Source organism: Microtus oregoni, unplaced genomic scaffold (genome assembly GCF_018167655.1).
Source record: "Microtus oregoni isolate MIOR12 unplaced genomic scaffold, Mior012 000028F_ref0000031, whole genome shotgun sequence".
Lineage (NCBI taxonomy): Eukaryota > Metazoa > Chordata > Mammalia > Rodentia > Cricetidae > Microtus > Microtus oregoni.
This window is the reverse complement of record NW_024543087.1, coordinates 30,017,863-30,031,087: the sequence shown is the minus strand read 5'-3', so window position 1 is coordinate 30,031,087 and position 13,225 is coordinate 30,017,863.

Sequence of the window (13,225 nt, the reverse complement as noted above, 5' to 3'; positions counted from 1 at the left end):
CAAATAATTAAAGTCAAAATGAAAATTATACAGCAAAGTGGGAACTGTTTTTTTTCCTCTACAGAATATTTCAAGGAGCATGTAATTTATAAGATTAAAAGTTATTAAGACAAAAGGGAATAAATGAGCAACAATACTCCATTATGAACTGTTAAAATAGCCACATTAGAAATGCAGGGGATTTATTTCAACACAATGCACTGGAAATGAAAGTGAAGACCTAGCATAAAATTATTCTTAAGGATTTTAGGAATAGAACCCTAAAGTGTTGAGAAAAAGATAATTTTCTAATATAAAAAGTCAGACTTAAAGAGCTCCTTAATGAAGCCTCTGCAGGCTCCTTGTAGCACAAATATATAATTAAAATAGTTTTGGTAAGAGCTGGCTTTGAGGGAATCAGAAACACATGGATTTGAGAAAAAACTCCTTTAGGCCAAATTCATTAAAGGCTTTGCAAATGCAAAACATTTGAAAAACAGGGGATATGATGCAGAATCCAAAACAGCTCTGATTTTCACTAGATTTAATTACCAAGGAGACAGAATGCACATTTGCCCCTTTATAACATCACCTTCCACAAAATCTTTATACAATCATACCAAAAATTCCATTAGCTCATTACTGAAACATTTATACTTAATAGTTTTAAAACAATACAGCAGTGAGAAACAAAGTAAGGAAATCTCACATGAATACATTATAACACACAATGTTGATGATGGACACATTGTCATTCACATGTTTTAATGTCATAACTTCCTACAATCCAGCAGAAAACTGACATTTGAAAAGAAGAGAAGAGTGACATGACCCATGAAGTGTATATAAGTGGAACAGAATCTTAAATTAAATTATTTGAAGACATTTTTAAAAAAGGAACAGTTTGCAACTTCTCCTCACTTGTTTCATGGATTTCTTCTCTGTGCATGAGCAAGGGTGCAAGTGTGTTAGTGTGTGTGTGTGTGTGTGTGTGTGTGTGTGTGTGTGTGTGTGTGTAAAAGCCAGAGGACAATCTTGGGATATTTTCACTAAGGAACTGACCACTTTATTTCTGTGACAGGCTTTTGCTCTGGCCTGGGACTTGCCCAGTAGACCAGTCTGGCTGACTTTGAGTTTCAATGATATGCCTGCCTCTTCTCCACAGAGCTGTGATTATAAACATCTGTCACCAAGCACTGCTGACTTACATGGGTTTTGGAAACTCAACTCAAAACCTATGTTATGGTTTGTAGAAAGCATTTTAGTAACTGGATATCTCTTTAATATTTTCACTCTTGTTTTTAATTCTTGCACTTCAAAACAGAAGGTGTTTGAACCACTAAAAGCTGGTCAGCTTTTTTTGTTCCTGCTAACTGAGTTTCCATAATTAAACATGTGTAGGGATACAGAAAATGTCCACAAAGATGGAGAGCCATAGAGTGTTTACATTCCATTTAAATATTTATGAGAAATTTTTGCTGAATTTGTAACTCATACTCTTGTTCAAGATTAAACACAGAATAAGTGTGCATAGTTTGCTCTTTTTATAGACATTTTAATGGAAAGAAACAGGGCAATGTCCAGACAAACTGATTGGCAAAGGAGGTGCCGGTTCCGTGGTGCCACTTTTATAACAGTTCCATATACAGAAATCATATTACGGAATATAGAGAAAGAGTTGACAATGTTAGTTGACACCTTCTAAGGAGAAAATTAAATAATCACAAACAGGGTAGGAGTTGAACAAGAGAAAGAAAAAAAGGAATGAGGCAAAACCAACAATAACTCACCAGAGAATGAAGTATATGTGAACAAAGTGTATCTAAGGATTCACACAGCCTCCTCTGCAGGAGCTATGTTTGAGGGAAAGAGATAGATGCTTGAAGAAACTGCAGCCAGCCTTGTGACTCATCACAAGGAACACCAACCGTTCTTTGCATAGTAAATACAGATATGAATAGGCACAAGAAAATTGTGTCTTCAGTAGAATAAAATATTTCCATTTACATTGAATGAAGAAAGGAGAAGGATTCACGATGATGATAGAGATCTGGCTCAAAAGTTAGAGGAGTAGAAATAGAAGGACAGACATAAAAGGACATTCAAAAGATAGACTTTGAGGGCAAATTAATGGAAATTCGGATCATTCCAAAGCTGAAATTTTCAACTGAGAAAGCTGGGCATATCAGAAGGCACATCTGTAGTGGAAAATGGAAGAATCCAGTCTTTATTAATGATGGAAATGAGAGTATGGGAATCAGATTCTAACTCAACATCGCTGATACTGCCTGATGAATGCTTATATCCTCCTCCACTCATGATAAGGACAAAAGTTATCCGTTGGAACATAATCAAATCAGATGTAAAGAATATTCAGGGAAGTCTGAGATCTCTATATAGCAGCCCCATCCACAGCAATCAGAGACACTAGCAGAGCTCAGCAGTGTTTAACCTGAGATGGGAGATAGTGAAGGTTCAATTTCCTCATCAGAAAGATGTGAAAGAACACAATCTTGACACTTAACATTTCATGTGTAAGAAAATCAGCTGAAATGTGCTTCAACAGATAAACACTTTGCAGGAGCTTGTGTTGGTTGTTAAGTGAGGAGAGTCCTTATAAAATCCTCACAAAGGTATACAATGTATTTGGTCTTATCAATCCCCACTATTTCCTTTCTTAACTCCAACCCTATCTTCCTGCTGCTTCATATCCTTTTTTCTTTGTTTCCACATTTGAGATGAATGAACTGTGTGTGCCCTTGAGACTGTGACTCATCTCACGTAATATCTGCAAGCAACATAATTTTGATTTTGTTTAGCAGAATAAAACTATTTTATGGATAAATAGCACACTTATTTTACTTATTCTTTCATTGCTGGACACCTATAAACCTATTGACTTGAATTAAAAAGAATATAAAAATATTAATAAAGTGTTTTTCTTATTGTTACTGATGTATTGATTATTATTTTCTAGAGAGGAGAGGCAGGAATCCATGTGGCAAATGGGGCTACTATATGGCTGAGACACGGAGTGTGGGGAAGAAAATTGATTCTAGGAAATGCATGTTGTTCATTTTTATAAACCCTTGCTGTTTCTGAATGTGATTGTATACTACCCTCACTTATCAAATCTCTTTTAAAAATTATTTTCAGCATATTGAAACGAAAACCAAAAATACTATTGCCATTACAGATATTATTTAAGTGAAAATTAATTTCATTAATTCTTCAGCCAGCAAGTTTTGCAGACTAATTAAAAATAAAACTGTATAAAAACTAAGTGTATTATAAATGAAAAATTAAATTTTTATTAAATAATTATTCTTCTTTAGGTTTAATAGAAACAAGCATGTGTGTGTTTGTTTGTGTGTGTGTGTGTGCTTGAAGATAAGGCTATTGAGTAGTAACAGAGAAAAACCTAGTTGTTGCTGGAGGCTGCTTGTGTCATTGTCTGGCTGCCCAGACCTGAAATAATCACACAGAAATTATATACTATATTATATGCTATACTGCTTGGCCAACAGCTAAATAGTATTTTTATCTAACTCTCATATCCTAAACTAACCCATCTCCATTAATCTGTGCAACACCATGAGGTCATGCCCTACTGGCAAAGTTCTGGTGGCCTCCGGTGGGAGCATCTGTCTCCTGTGGCACTTGCATGGCTTCTCTTTGACTCTGCCTACTCTCTCCTCCTCTATCTGCTTAGAATTTCTACCTTGCCCTATTCTACTAAGCCACTGGCCTAAACAGCTTTATTCATTAACCATTAAAAGCACCACATAGACAGAAGGACTTCCCACAGTACCTAATTGCTGTGGGGCAATGGTCTTGCACCATGTAGAGATTTGTCTCTTGTGTTGGTTTAATAAAACACTGATTGGTCAGTAGCCAGGCAAGAAGTATAGATGGGGCAACCAGAAGAGGAGACTTCTAGGAAAAAGAAAGGCTCAGTCTGCAGTTATCACCAGAAACAGAGGAAGCAAAATGAAAATGCTTCACTTATAAAAGGTACCAAGCCACGTGGCTAACACAGACAAGAATTATAGGTTAATATAAGATGTAATAGTTAGTAGATAAGAAGCCTGAGCTAATTATAATTAATGTAGACCTCTGTGTGTTTCTTTAGGACTGAATGACTGTGGGACCATGCAGGACAGAAATCTCTGTTAGCACCTAGTTAAAAATTTCTGCAGTGCTTTATTTATTATCACCATGAACAAAACATAAAAGAACATATAACATAGTTATGTGAGACTAAACAGTATAGAATATTCCAAAATCATGATGTTTTGCCATACGTTTTGCCATACCTGGGAAGCTATAGTTTTCATATAAAGAAGTTTTAACTTTCTAGGAAGAGCTAAATTTCTGTAAAGAATCAAACTACAAGAGTACAGGAAGTTTCAAAAAGTCATTATTTAGTCATTTACTCACTATAAACTCAACAATTACTTCAAGATAAAGTAGAAAGTTAGCATAAAGATATATCCTTGATAACAAAACTATAACTGTCCTGTATATTTCAACTGGAAAAGCAGCATTAGAATTTCTCTTATTATGGACATGGAGATTTTCAAAGCTGCTTAGATGTTGATTTACTATGTAAAACTTTGTTTTGTAAAAAAAAAATGTGTAGGCCCAACCTTATTACCTTCAAATATCAAGCAGTATCCTCTTAGCAGAAATATAGCCAAAGAGAACAAGCAGGTCGCTTCCTAGTAACAATAGAATGAAAGCACACTTAATTGGGCTAATGACACACTACTGATATTTAAATATGTATAAGTACCAATACTTTTCCCTTTAGTTATCCTATATTCATCAGGAAATATTCTTCCAAGGAAACAAAAATGGGTCCTTAGGAGTCTAGAAAATAACAGACAATAGAAAAAAAGTGATATTACCCGGGATATAATGAGTTAAATATGTTAAATTATAATTTGACATATTAAAACACACTGAGATCATATATATCACACATGATTACCTTGGTGATAAATTAAAGGCATGCACTATAACTGCCTGACTTTTATTTTGATTTTTATGGGGATTACAGCTAAGAAATTGCATTAATCTCAGAATATACTTTGATTTTTGGAAAGTTAAACATGGTTGAGACTGTGATACATGGAGTTTTGAAGTTGGACTAATACATTTTACATTATGATATCTTGCAATCGTAAGGGGTCAGGGAGTAAAACATGGTAGTCTGAAAGTAATTGGGCCCCATCAACTCATAGGGAGTGGTATATAAGAAGTTGTAGCTTTGTTGGAGTAGTATGGCCTTATTGGAAGAAATGTGTCACTGTGGAGGCAAGTCTTATATATTCTTAAGCCATCCCCAGTTTTTCAAACTACTTCTTGTTACCTGTGGGTCAAAATATAGGACTAGTTGGGCGGTGATGGCACACACTTTTAATCTGTGGGTTTGAGACCAGCCTGCCTACAAGAGGTAGTTCCAGGACAGGCTCCAAAGCTACAGAGAAACCTTGTCTCAAAAAACAAACAAACAAAAAGAAAAAAAAAAAGATGTAGGACTCTTAGCTCCTTCTCCAGCACCATGGCTGCCTACATTTCACCATGCTGCACAATGATGATAATGGACTAACCCTCAGAAAATGTATGCTACATCAATTAAATGTTTTTCCTTTATAAGAGTTGTTGTAGTCTTGGTGTGTCTTCACAGCGATAGAAACCCTAAGACAGACACCTTGATCTAGATGGATTCTGTTTAAGCTAGTCATAGCCTAAATGTTTCTAGGCATATGACTTAATTTTTATCACTGAGAAAAATATCTTGCAAACCAATATATTGGAATAGAGGCTTATTTTGGATCATGGCATAAATTGATCTAGCCAATTACAACAGCTGAGGTGGCTTTCTCCATGTTACTTAAACCCTGTGACCTGGTTTATTTATATTCTCACACCCCTGGAAGCAGAAAACTTGAACTATACCAAAAGAGAATACAACATTAAAAACCTGCTCCCAGACACTCACTTACTGACATGGTAAGGCCACGATCCCAAGTGCCCCATAACCTATCTAACAATGGCATTGGATGGGGACCAAGTGTTCAAACACTTGAGTCTCTGGGGGCACATTTCATATTCAAACCACAGCAGCACAGTTTCAGACTTCACATTAATGAGCAACTAAACCACCCTCCTCTGAAGAAAAATTCACCAAACATTAACAAATCATTAGTCTTAGTACTGTCAGATCCACCCAATATGTTTTGTTTTTGTTTTTGTTTTTTGAGACAGGGTTTCTCGGTGGTTTTGGAGCCTGTCCTGGAACTAGCTCTTGTAGACCAGGCTGGTCTCGAACTCACAGAGATCCGCCTGCCTCTGCCTCCCGAGTGCTGGGATTAAAGGCGTGCGCCACCACCGCCCGGCCCAATATGTTAATATAGTTTCAAAACTCCTCTCTCTAGGAAAGATGAAATGAATACTACCTCCTAATAGTCATTAAGAAGTCAAATATAGCTTTTTATTCTAAAACTTATATAAATGTATTTGCCTATTTTGAGGAATGATTATGTAACTTGTTATGTAGCAATTAGATATGCCCCACAAACTATAAGGAAGGATGATGTCTCTCCCTTATTACATTTTCATTAAGTTCATCAAATTGTCAGCCTTGGAATTTCAGTACAGATGGGATACATCCTAAGTAAATCTTTTACAGGCCATTTGTGGAGACAGCATCCTTCTTGAAGCAGGGATGACAATGTATTCATCATTTTACATATAAGGGTTCATTTGGTTCTGGAAATGAGACTCTATATGAAAGCGGTTCACTGGTCTGTACTGCCCTCCCTACCATGATGCTATACTGGGATTACTCTTACAAAGGTTTCCTATTTAATACTTTTCATAAATCTAATAACTTTAATTTAAAATGTATATTTGAATGGCATAAATAAAGGAAACATAATGTAGAAATTTTCTTCAATACAAGATTTCTGGAAACAGTTTTATTTTTTTCTCTCAGCACAAGGAGATGAGTGAGGGCATGTCACATTATTAGAGTTTTTTTTTCCTGAAAATTGATAAAAATCACAATTTAATTTCTGGCATTTATTAATGATACAAGAATTTGTTTAGTATTTCAAACTCAAACCTCAGAGTAACATAATCAAGATCGATTATATCTTCTTTTGTTTGTAAACACAGTGTAAATTGTTCATCTACATAACATCACATTTCTACACAGGCAAGGGATTCTTTCTAATGAATGCCAAAGAAAGTTGGTTTCAGTAAATAAGTTAGAGTACATGCTTTTAAAATCTCATTCCGATGCATGCACATGCACACATATATTCTAGATGCTACAAATAGAGATATAGCCTCTAGGTCTAGGGAATAAAATGAGAATGGAAATCTGTTGACTGGGCAGGAGCCCTCTGCACAACAATAGAAATCTGTTGCCTCTATACTAAGCTGGGTGGTGCCATCATGCCCAGCACACAGCCCGGAGCTAATGATTGTTCAGTGAGCACTTTCTTCACTCAGCCATCTCCACAGACTCATACGGCTTCTTTATATTATCCTGTTAGTTCCTTTGTATTTGGTCAAACTTAACTTATAGAGTCTTGTGTTATTATATTTGTAATACTCAAGTATATGATACAGGTTGGTTATTGCTTTTCAACTTATTTTTAGGCTCAGAGTTTTAAATAAGGTTTCCAACTCATAAAGGAAGAGTGTAAATAATTCTATGTCAACATGCTGCTAGATGTTGGAGGAGGCCGCTTGTTTCATTCCCAGCTACTCAGCCCCAAAGTAATCACACAGAAACTGTATTAATTAAATTACTGCTTGACACATTAGCTCTAACTTCTTATTAGCTAACTCTTACATGTTAATTTAACCCATATCTAGTAATCTGTGTATCACCATGTGGCTGTGGTTTACCAGCTAAAATTCAGGTGACTGTGACCAGGCTGGGCTACATGGCTTCTCCCTGACTCCACCCTCTTTCTCCCAGCATTCAGTTTAGTTTTCCCCACCCCGCTCTGTTTTTCTATAGCTCTGCTATAGGCCCAAAGCAGTTCCATTATTAATGAATAGTATTCATAGCATACAGAGGGGAATCCCACATCAGATAGTAGAATTGGTTTTTATGCCATGGATGTGGCTAATGTATTTTCTTGCTCACAAAACTTAACAATAGCTTCCTTGATTGTCTCAACTTTATATCATCTAATAAACATGACACACCACGGCACAAAATTGAATAGACATTAATTTGAAAATTATGTACAATCAACATACCTAAATATATGGCTATGTATATATTATTGAGAGATTTACTGGTGTTTTTAATATACAACAGTAAATTCTTGTAAGAACAATGAGATTATATTCTTAATCAAGCATTATTCTTCAAATGGCTTCTTTAGGAATTTAAAAATTAAAAACAAAAGCAAATGCATGGTCAATCAGGGACTGGCATTTGCCACTAAGACACAATGCACCTCTTCCTTATGAGAATTAATACCTTGCTAAACAAGAAGTTGCCCCAAGATATTATAGAATATAAAGTATGTCTCAGTGGTATATTTTGTTTTGTGATATATGAAAAATTTAAATAATCCTTGAAACATAAAGGTCTTTGGAGACAGATCTGTCTTGTTAAAACTGTCACCAAGTTCACTTTGAATACCCCATACATAAATTCATGACTTTGAAGTATATGTCATAAGATTTATTTAGTCTACAAAAGAAATGTCTAGTTAGTATTCATTGGAAGTTGCATTTTTTTCTTTATATAGAGGAGTAAATAAAACAAGAAAGTTGCTAAATACTTTTGTTTAATGGTTCATACTGTGTTTGTAACAGATCACTTGTAGAAGCATTTATAAAGAAAGGCAAAGAGAGAAATATATAAATAAAACTCTAAGTATATCTCAAAACTCAATAAAATAAATATATCCTAAGAAGAGGTGATCAGTAACACTAAGAGCAGAAGTTGAGTAAAGACTGTAGTGGAAATACCTAAAATGACATCCAAATTGCTTCACTGTCCAAAGATAAAATATAGAGTTTGGTGATAGTTATTTTTCCCCTCCATTCCTTTCTCAAAACAGTAATTTGTTCTCCCTAGATTTCCAGGGTATAGGTTATTCGTATAGCTGCATTCTCTTTATCACTTTGTACACAGACACTTATTCTGAGTATTTTAAAGATATGCTAAATCATAAACAAAATCTGCAAAGACAAAAGAAATAGTGTTGATTTTGAAAAACACAACTAATATTCTCCTCTAAGAATTTTGAAACTGAATGATATCAAAGTCTCCCATAAGCTTTATTGCCATTCTGAATGGTCCTTTCTGGGGCATGGGTCCTCTAACACTGAAACCCATTTCTCATGATAAGACCACCAGAAAACTATAAATAGTACACAAATTTCCATAATTTACAAAAATACATTTTGAGACATATGAATAATAGCAGCAGTTATCAATATATTAAAGACATAGTCTTGTTTTGTTTGCCATTGAATATGATCACAAATGTGTAGGTTTCAATGAAAAATAGTCAAAACACCCATAAAAAACATATACTTTATAAATGTCCTGGATGTTACCAGTGTTTCAGCTAATGAGGCCATTTGTTCCCATATACTAGAGGAATTTTGCAGAACTCTATCAAATGCATGTATAAAAATATAAAATTCCTTGCATTCTTTAATGTAAGAACAGTGGATTCATGAATCCGAATCAATGATAGTATCATTAAATCATTAATTCTGTAAATATTTAGTAGATATTTGTTAATCTGTCTGCCAATTCCACTAAATATGCTTGTCACTGTATTGGCTTTCTTTATGATAGTATATCCATTACCATGCTATGTTTTTATCAAAGATAGATGACACTGGCTCTATTATTAATTTCTAAAAAGAGCTATTTAAATTATTTGAAAGGCATATTAAATGGCATGCAGTGCAGTGTACTGCAAAGGAAAATTCAGAATATTAAAAACTAAAACAGCATAGGCATGTTTATTTTTAACAAAAATGTTTGAAGAATGATAACACTACTCTTAGTTTATTTTGATTTAAACTATTTGATGTAGAAAATTTACTTTATGACATTAAACTGAGGCCTTTCCATTAATATTTGGAAGTTTAAAGCAAAATGTTAAACTATAATAATTTGGAAGAAATTAATCCTGTATCAGAGCCAGCAAAATGTAACAGCTGGTAAAGGTAATTGCTGCACCAGCAGCAGTTCAATGACCTGAATTCTGTCCAGGAAAACCATATAAAAATGAAAGGAAATTGACTACACAATGTTCTCCTGTAACCTCCATCTATGTCCTATGAATACTATCTCACTCACACATAGTAATAATGAAGCAATTTGTAAAAAATTCTTTTTAAGTCAGAGTAGTGTATATAAAAGTTATAGGTGAAAAAATTACTTAGAACAATATTTAATATGGAGTTTCACCAAATTAACTTAGCATTTATCTAAAGAAGTAACTTATCAGTTGATTTAGGTGATTAGATTGTAAGTTTCATGACTCAGTGATACTAGAATTTATATTTATTTTACATTTGATAAGATCATCTGGATAAATTACTACTATAGGTTAAAAGTGCTTGCTGCTCTTGAATACTACCTATTTTAATTCTCATTACTCTGTTGGTGGTACACAGCTGCTGGTAATTCCAGTTCTGTGGGATCCACAATCTTCTGTGGCCTCCACACGCACCAGAAATACAAGTAATATGCATATATGTACTTTCAGGCAAACACTCACATATTAAATTAAAATAAACATGAAAATAAATAAATAAATCTTTTCTAAAAATGAGAATTTGAATCATATATTTCTTTCCTTCTGCCCCACTTTAAGCAAATAGAAACACTAACGTACAATATACAAAAGAAAAAGAGATTTGTCTAGTGTGAAAACCTAGGTTCAAATCTTGGTGACAAAAAAAATCAAGCAAAATTCCAAAAGCCATCAACTTAAATATTACCATAAACATAAATACATAAGAAATCACTTCCATAAGTTAGTATAAATTAAAAGTGCTATAACTTCTCTAAATATTTAAATTACTAATCATATATATCTTTGTATTCAAAATTGTCAGTTTAAATTACATTATAGACTAAGAAGTATACTTTAGATATTAATATCCAGTGTATATGCTAATAATTATTTATTCTTACACAATTATAATGTTTTCTCTAAGAAAGCTAAATAAAATGTGTTATCTATTCACAAAATGAAATTCATTGGAAAATAACAAATATGACAATATTTTATTTGAAAGAAGAAAATCACTTTTTCATCATGTAAATTTGTTTTCCAAAGTATTAAAGCTAGCACACTAGAAGAAGGGGCTGATTATGGCATTTTATACATATGCATAATCATAATTTTCTTGTTTATTTTCTTTTCCAATGCCTTCCCCTGAGCCGTTTGCCCACTCTGAATGTTTTCTTTGCTTTCTTCTTCTTTTTTCTCCTGTCACATGCAATATATTACTTGAATCAAAAAACTGGACTTGCAATATTTGTCATTCTTTGTGTATTAATTTGAAATCATGGTATAACTATTTACTGTTTCCTCATTTGTAAAATATATTTAGGAATAAAGAGATGACATCCATGTCAGCCACTTAGAGAATGCATTGTGAGAAAATTGTTTCTTATTAAACAGACTCAGAAAGCATTTTCTCTTTAATTAACTAACTTATCCTTGCCTTTGTCAAAACTGGAATTAAGAAACATAGGTTCAGAATTCCAATGCATATAACAAAAATATTTATACATAATAATTTAAACATTTATCTTAATAATTAAGAAAAAATCAGTTTATGCTCACAAAAATAGAGAAAATAAATAATAACCAGTACAATATGTTGAAAATAAAATCTGATACAATAGGGAAATCAGAAAAATCAAAATATAATTGTATGAACTGATTATTACTATTTATTAACCTCTAGAATAATAAAGAGAGTGAAGCAAATAAACATTCCCATTAAATAATGAAAACAGCAGTTTTTAGTTTATTGTTAGACAGAAAAACTTAAAATACTATGAGGAACTCAGTGTTCACAAATGCCTGTACAAATTTCTTGAAGATTACAAGTTATCATAATTCATAAAGAAGAAAATTGGTAATATGAATTTCTAATAAAAATTAAAACTAGGAATCAGCTAATTATAAATGAAGAATTAAACTTAGATGTCTCCACCAATGAATTTTTAAGAAACGTTAAACAAATAAATAATATGTATTACTCATATTTCTCAGACACTGAAAGTAAAACAAATATCCTAGTTCTTTTATGAGATTGCTATTCTCCCAATGCCAAGATGAAATAAAGTAAGTAAAAGACAATTTTTTCAAAATTTCAGTAAATTGAATCCAACATTGTATAAAGAAGACCATCTAGCCTGACTTTGGTCTATTCATTATAATACTCAAGTTGGTCTAATAATAACAAGATGATGTAAGAAATATCAAGATACTGAAGATGCCATAGGATCTTACTGATGACTGCAAATGGAGCATCTGATAAAACCCTGCACCCATTATTGATGAGAAAACTGTCAGAAACTTGAAGATGGGACTCTTCAATGTTATAAATTTCCTGCAAAACAGAAACAAACAGAATTACTGGGTGTTTCTCCACACACACACAAACATAACAGCAAGAAAATGCTCTCATTTTACATCATACCTAAGTAAATACAAATGAAAAACCTAGCTTGTGTGATGAGAAAAACAGAAGATGTGAAAGACAGTTTATTGATTTGGAAAAAAGAAATATAATTACATTTTCACATATTTGTAACCCCGTCCTGAGGCCTGATAACACAGATATTAAAGAAGCAAATAATCTTTTTAAATTTGTGGCTGTCTAGTTAAAGTAATGAAGATCAATTTTGAAGTCAAAACTGTACAAAAATGAAAATAATTTTAATTCAATATCTATCCAATATCATATCTGTTCATTATAGTACTTGAAGTTTCAACTAGATCAACAATACAGCTAAAGGAGATCAAGGGATACAAATTGAAAAGGAAGAAGTCAAAGTATCACTATTTGCAGATAATATTGCTGCAGAATCTTTTATCCTGCAGCTTGTATTTTAATAAAACGTTGGTTGACCAGTAGCCAGGCAGGAAGTAGAGGTGGGGTAACCAAAACAAGAAAATTTTGGGAAGAGGAAACAGAGTAGTCGTGACCTAGACACAGA